Source organism: Schistocerca nitens, chromosome 9, assembly GCF_023898315.1.
Source record: "Schistocerca nitens isolate TAMUIC-IGC-003100 chromosome 9, iqSchNite1.1, whole genome shotgun sequence".
NCBI lineage: Eukaryota > Metazoa > Arthropoda > Insecta > Orthoptera > Acrididae > Schistocerca > Schistocerca nitens.
Window position 1 is genome coordinate 513,938,891 of NC_064622.1, and position 7,394 is coordinate 513,946,284.

Genomic DNA, 7,394 nt, shown 5'->3' on the forward strand with positions numbered 1-7,394 from the left:
AAATAGTGTACAATTTTTCGGTTCCTATCATTGTAGAGAGTGAGCGAGTGAATCTTCTTACGACAAATATCTTTTAATTCATCAGTCAGATTGACTTTGACGAACAATTGGCAAAGTTCAGCAAGTTGTGAGTGTGTTCACAGCTCCAAAGCCACGAAAGATTTTCATTTGATCAGTTCTACTCTGCAGCAAAAATTCTGTATTATTCTATTAGAAATTACAAATTTGATGCCTGTTTATCTGTGGATAACAAGATTACAAAAACATGATTCTCATTTCGTTATGAATCGCTTGAGACCACTCATTAAGGCTAAAATAGATTGTCAGTATGTATTATATATCTTTAACACGTCAAAAGATAATGACGATGAAGAAGTTCACCTCTTCACTGTGAAAGGGGATAGGAACAAAAATGGTACACTATACGCTGGGACTAATTTTCATATTTTTCAGATCGAGAATAGAAAGAAAATGCTTTGGTGAGTGCCAATCCCAGTCCTCCCCAGTTCTTCCAAAACTGTAGTGCAGTTGTCGATTTATTTTTGACTGAATTGTTAACATATTCTCATCTGGAAAAGCATTATCAATTATGAGTTTTCTCTTGTTGACAGGTTTAATCTTGCTTCTTTCACCAAAAGACGGTGTAATTTTACTGACTCACTTTACGGTAGCTGTTGCGACAGAATCTTAAAGCAATGTGTCTTATTGATGAAGGAACAGGCAACTAGAGAAGTCAATACGTTACGGAAAACCTCATTCTGTCAGTTTTCAGTAACATAGAAGAAGAAACTTCATGTTTCTTTTCATACTAGCAAATTCTCTTTTCATTAGGAATCAATGAGTGGATAGAAAAAATAATTAACAGCTACATATTTGGCTACATCGACGTAGATAAGAAAGTTTCGTGTGTCGAACACATGGAGAGATACTTCCCACTTCGCGTGCTATCATTTGCCAAAATCTCGTTTCAATATTTTGAACGATTTATGTCATATGATGTGTGTTATAAATACTTCGCCGTACCGTAGGTGCAACCACAACGGAGGTGTATCTTTTGAGAGGCCAGACAAACGTGTGGTTCCTGAAGAGGGGCAGCAGCCTTTTCAGTAGTTGCAGGGGCAACAGTCTCGATGATGGACTGATCTGGCCTTGTAACACTAACCAAAGCGGCCTTGCTGTGCTGGTACTGCGAACGGTTGAAAGCAAGGGGAAACTACAGCCGTAATTTTTCCCGAGGGCATGCAGCTTTACTGTATGGTTAATGATGATGCCGTCCTCTTGGGTAAAATATTCCGGAGGTAAAATAGTCCCCCATTCGGATCTCCGGGAGGGGACTACTCAAGAGGACGTCGTTATCAGGAGAAAGAAAACTGGTGTTCTACGGATCGGAGCGTGGAATGTCAGATCCCTTAATCTGGCAGGTAGGTTAGAAAATTTAAAAAGGGAAATGGATAGGTTAAAGTTAGATATAGTGGGAATTAGTGAAGTTCGGTGGCAGGAGGAACAATACTTTTGGTCAGGTGAATACAGGGTTATAAATGCAAAGTCAAATAGGGGTAATGCAGGAGTAGGTTTAATAATGAATAAAAAAAATAGGAGTATGGGTAAGCTACTACAAACAGCATAGTGAACGCATTATGAACGCATTATTGTGGCCAAGATAGACACGAAACCCACGCCTTCTACAGTAGTACAAGTTTATATGCCAACTAGCTCTGCAGATGACGAAGAAATTGAAGAAATGTGTGACGAAATAAAAGAAATTATTCAGATAGTGAAGGGAAAAGAAAATTTAATAGTCATGGGTGACTGGAATTCGATAGTGGGAAAAGGGAGAGATGGAAACGTAGTAGGTGAATATGGAATGGGGGTAAGAAATGAAAGAGGAAGCAACCTGGTAGAATTTTGCACAGAGCTCAACTTGGTTCAAGAATCACAAAAGAAGGTTGTATACATGGAAGAAGCCTGGAGGTACTGACAGATTTCAGATAGATTATATAATGGTAAGACAGAGATTTAGGAACCAGGTTTTAAATTGTAAGATATTTCAAGAGGCAGATATGGACTCTGACCACAATCTATTGGTTATTAACTGTAGATTAAAACTGAAGAAAATGCAAAAATGTGGGACGTTAAGGAGAGGGGATCTGGATAAACTGAAAAAACCAGAGGTTGTACAGAGTTTCAGGGAGAGCGTAAGGGAACAAATGGCAGGAATGGGGGAAAGAAATACAGAAGAAGAAGAATGGGTAGCTCTGAGGGATGGAGTAGTGAAGGCAGCAGAGGATCAAGTAGGTAAAAAGACTAGGGCTAGTAGAAATCCTTGGGTAACAGAAGAAATATTGAATTTAATTGATGAAAGGAGGAAATATAAAAATGCAGTAAATGAAGCAGGCAAAAAGGAATACAAACGTCTCAAAATTGAGATCGACAGGAAGTGCAAAATGGCTAAGCAGGGATGGCTAGAGGACAAATGTAAGGATGTAGAGGCTTATCTCACTAGGGGTAAGATACTGCCTACAGGAAAATTAAAGAGACCTTTGGAGAGAAGAGAACCACTTGTATGAATATCAAGAGCTCAGATGGAAACCCAGTTCTAAGCAAAGAAGGGAAGGCAGAAAGGTGAAAGGAGTATATAGAGGGTTTATACAAGGGCGATGTACTTGACGACAATATTATGGAAATGGAAGAGGATGTAGATGAAAATGAAATGGGAGATATGATACTGCGTGAAGAGTTTGACTGAGCACTGAAGGACCTGAGTCGAAACAAGGCTCCCGGAGTAGACAACATTCCATTAGAACTACTGACAGCCTTGGGAGAGCCAGTCCTGACAAAACTCTTCCATCTGGTGAGCAAGATGTATGAGACAGGCGAAATACCCTTAGACTTCAAGAAGAATATAATAACTCAAATCCCAAAGAAAGCAGGTGTTGACAGATGTGAAAATTACCGAACTATCAGTTTAATAAGTGACAGATGCAAAATACTAACACGAACTCTTTACAGACGAATGGAAAAACTGGTAGAAATGTACCTCGGCGAATATCAGTTTGGATTCCGCAGAAATGTTGGAACACGTGAGGCAATACTGACTTTACGACTTATCTTAGAAGAAAGATTAAGGAAAGGCAAACCTACGTTCTAGCATTTGTAGACAGAGAAAGCTTTTGACAATATTGACTGGAATACTCTCTTTCAACTTCTAAAGGTGGTAGGGGTCAAGTTCAGGGAGCGAAAGGCTATTTACAATTTGTACAGAAACCAAATGGCAGCTATAAGAGTTGAAGGGCACGAAAGGGAAGCAGCGGTTGGGAAGGGAGTGAGACAGGGTTTTAGCCTCTCCCCGATGGTATTCACTCTGTATATTGAGCAAGCAGTGAAGGAAACAAAAGGAAAATTCGGTGTAGGTATTAAAATCCATTGAGAAGAAATAAAAACTTTGAGGTTCGCCGATGACATTGTAATGCTGTCAGAGACAGCAAAGGACTTGGAGGAAGTGCAGTTGAATGGAATGGATAGTGTCTTGAAAGGAGGATATAAGACGAACATCAACAAAAGCAAAACAAGGATAATGGAATGTAGTCGAATCAAGTCGGGTGATGCTGAGGGTATTAGATTAGGAAATGAGACACTTAAAGTAGTAAAGGAGTTTTGCTGTTCGGGGAGCAAAATAACTGATGACGGTCGAAGTAGAGAGGATATAAAATGTAGACTGGCAGTGGGAAGGAAAGCGTTTCTGAAGAAGAGAAATTTGTTAACATCGAGTATAGATTTAAATGTCAGGAAGTCGTTTCTGAAAGTATTTGTATGGAGTGTAGCCACGTATGGAAGTGAAACATGGACAATAAATAGTTTAGACAAGAAGAGAATAGAAGCTTTCGAAATGTGGTGCTACAGAAGAATGCTGAAGATTAGATGGGTAGATCACATAACTAATGAGGAGGTGTTGAATAGGATTGGGGAGAAGAGAAGTGTGTGGCACAACATGACTAGAAGGAGGGATCGGTTGGTAGGACATGTCCTGAGGCATCAAGGGATCACCAATTTAGTATTGGAGGGCAGCGTGGAGGGTAAAAATCGTAGAGGGAGACCAAGAGATGAATACACCAAGCAGATTCAGAAGGATGTAGGTTGCAGTAAGTACTGGGAGATGCAGAAGCTTGCACAGGATAGAGTAGCATGGAGAGCTGCATCAAACCAGTCTCAGGACTGAAGACCACAGCAAAAACAACATAAATACTTCATTCTCACGAGCGTTCGATCGGAAATGAACGCGCTACATGAAATCCAGTTTCTTGAGTCTGGCAAACAGCGGACAGAAAATGGCTCTGAGCACTATGGGACTTAACATCTGTGGTCATCAGTCCCATAGAACTTAGAACTACTTAAACCTAACTAACCTAAGGACATCACACACATCCATGCCCGAGGCAGGATTCGAACCTGCGACCGTAGCGGTCACGTGTTTCCAGACTGAAGCACCTAGAGCCGCACGGAGGCAGTGGTTAGAGCAGCAGTGGCAACGTCTGACACTTGCCAGTCAGCACGTTCAAGAGAAGCCATCGCCCTCCCCACATAAGTGGACGCTGTCGATTCAGCAGCAGGGCATCGCCCGACCGGCTAACATGTTTCTCAATTGCCTACATTCCAAGAGCCAATGACCGACGTTAAGAAGATTCTTCGAGAAGCTTTTCAACGTGACAGAAGAGGCAATGACCGTGAAGTCGTTCACCTCCAGTGAACTGAAGTGAATAAATACGCAAGATGCAGTGGCCCTACAGTAGTAGTTTTCAGTTCCAATACAGTTCAGTCGGTGCTGAAGACCGTCATGCAGGAAGAGACTACATCGTACACAGAAGCCCGAAGTCCATCACTGTAATGGAATAGCGAGCAGCAGCCTCGCCAGAAAACAGAAGTTAGAAGGTATTTGAAGACTGATTTTTACGTACCCGGGTGACTCGTGAGGACGGGAAGGAGACGGCCTCACATCAGCAGCCACCTGTGAGCTGGGATGAAGATCTGACAGCCGAAGACTGGCAAGCTGGAGTCCGTTGTTCGAGTCAGGGACACTGGCCTTCCCCTGTCGCGCCGCTCCGCTGGCCGACGCACAACACTGTCACACGCGGCCGCATAGAGAGAGAAACTGGGACACCACATCCAAGGTATCACCATGCGGTTCACAACTTCGTTCTCAATAACGCCCAGTCAACTGGGCGAAATGGCGACACGAGATACACACCGCCATGCGTAATCACACGCCGCCGCTCACGCAAGCAGAAGGCTTCGCAAACGACGCAGCTGCCACTCTCCCAGTCACAACAATCCAGTAAGGAAACCATTGTACGAATCTTTCAATAAAAGTTATGTAAAAAGGCTTTTTAATTCTACCTCATACCCGAGCCAAGGAAGCACCCACCCTGCCCACATGTTGTTAAGAGAGAATAAGTAATTTATTTAGTGTTTTTCACCCTGACATAATGCTTTAGAATCAAATGCCCTTTGCAGTAATGCCCATCGTGACAATTGACTAGCATCAAAAGAGAGAACCCAATTACACTACTGATGTGTCCACCTGTCTCTGGGTGCTTATAGTGGAGGCTACAGTTCACCGACTGGTGAACGAAACCTCCATCGTCAAGCCATATGTATGAACAAAAGCAGTCGGAAAGAAGAGTGCTTCCTGCCGGAACCCTGGACAGAACGCGTTATGTCCTCCTCGGTACTACTTGAAAGAAGTACTTACTGCTCCCTCTTTCCGCTCCACCGCAGACCCACCTTCCGACAACACGCTGCCCTCTAAGAAGTTTCCTCTTCCTAATATTCCCGTCAATCTCACCGCCAAGGAAGTCTCCACGACAAACACAACGTAAGGCACACATCTCTAAACAGAAAGTCCTCCATGTTTGGCCAAATGTAGTTCTGAAGCTATGAAAGTAGTGGAACCATTCCTGGCCCACATAAATGTCAGCTTCAAAATATCTCCATTTGATAGTTGACTGCCACAAAACCAACTATGTTCACGCCTTAACACAAGAGATATGTCAACTTTCTTTTCGACAACATCAGTTGTATGTGAATGATCCTTTCTACTAACCAGGAGAATTTCAGAAGATTATTTGTTGCGTATTCTATTCGTAACCAGCAGCCTCTGCATCATCAGTCAAAAATTCCTAAAACTGACCCACAAATAAACAGCACGCCGAAATGTACGTACAAGACTAGCCAACCTTACGATCCATAATAACCAATGCGCGAATGTAATCATGAAGTATTCCTTGGCGAAAGACATCAAACAAAACTCTGATAAGATCATTCGCTAATATTACATACAGGGACAACGTTAGCCGGCCGGTGTGGCTGAGCGGTTCTACGCGTTTCAGTCTGGAACCGCGCCACCGCTACTGTCGCAGGTTCGAATCCTGCTTCGAGCATGGATGTGTGTGATGTCCTTAGGTTAGTTAGGTTTAAGTAGTTCTAAGTCAAGGGGACTGATGATCTCACATGTTAAGTCCCATAGTGCTCAGAGCCATTTGAACCACTTTTTGACAACGTTAGTAAAACCAACGAACTGCAGGATGGCTTTCTGACTGGAAATGGAAGAAAATAGGTCCAATGTAAATGTGTCCAGAAATACATTGTTGCCACAGCAGATGGCGCTGATGAATGAAAATTGCTCTGACCAACAGAATGGTCCGGTATTCGTGTCGAGAACAAGCCGAGTTGGTGTTCGTGTGCAGCCAAGAAGATGGAAACGGTCGAGAGGCAGCACGGCTATACCAAAACACGCACCACCATCCACATCACACAACATCTGAAGCCCGTTTTGGACGTTTGTGCGATGTTAGGTCCTTTTTGATAGAGGAACGTCTAGGAGCCTGCGAACTGCGAGCAAACCAGATCTGGAGGACCGAGTCCTACAGGATATTGAGACGACCCTAGTACAAGCTCCAGGCAAGTTGCCCGTCAGCATGGTGTTAGCTGAAGTACGACTATGTGTATCCGACATGACAACCGCTACTAACCCTATCACCTGCAACGAGTACAGATAACATCAGTAGAGGATTTCCCTCTACGGGAAGGATTTTGTCGATGGGTTTTGCAGCAGACCATCACAATTATCGGATTTCTGGCATCAGTCCTCGTTACCGACTAAGCAACGTTTACCAGAGCTGGCATCATCAATCTGCATACTCGTTATCTGTGGGCTACAGACAATACCTAGGGAATAGTTGAGGCATCCCATCGGCATCGGTTCAGCATTAACGTGTGGGCAGGGATTCTTGACAACCACATTCTTGGGCCGGTTATTATTGCACAACGCCTTTGTGGAGGAGCGTAGCTGGACTTCATGCGGAATACTCCGCCTGGGCTGCTTGAGAACGTTCCTTTGG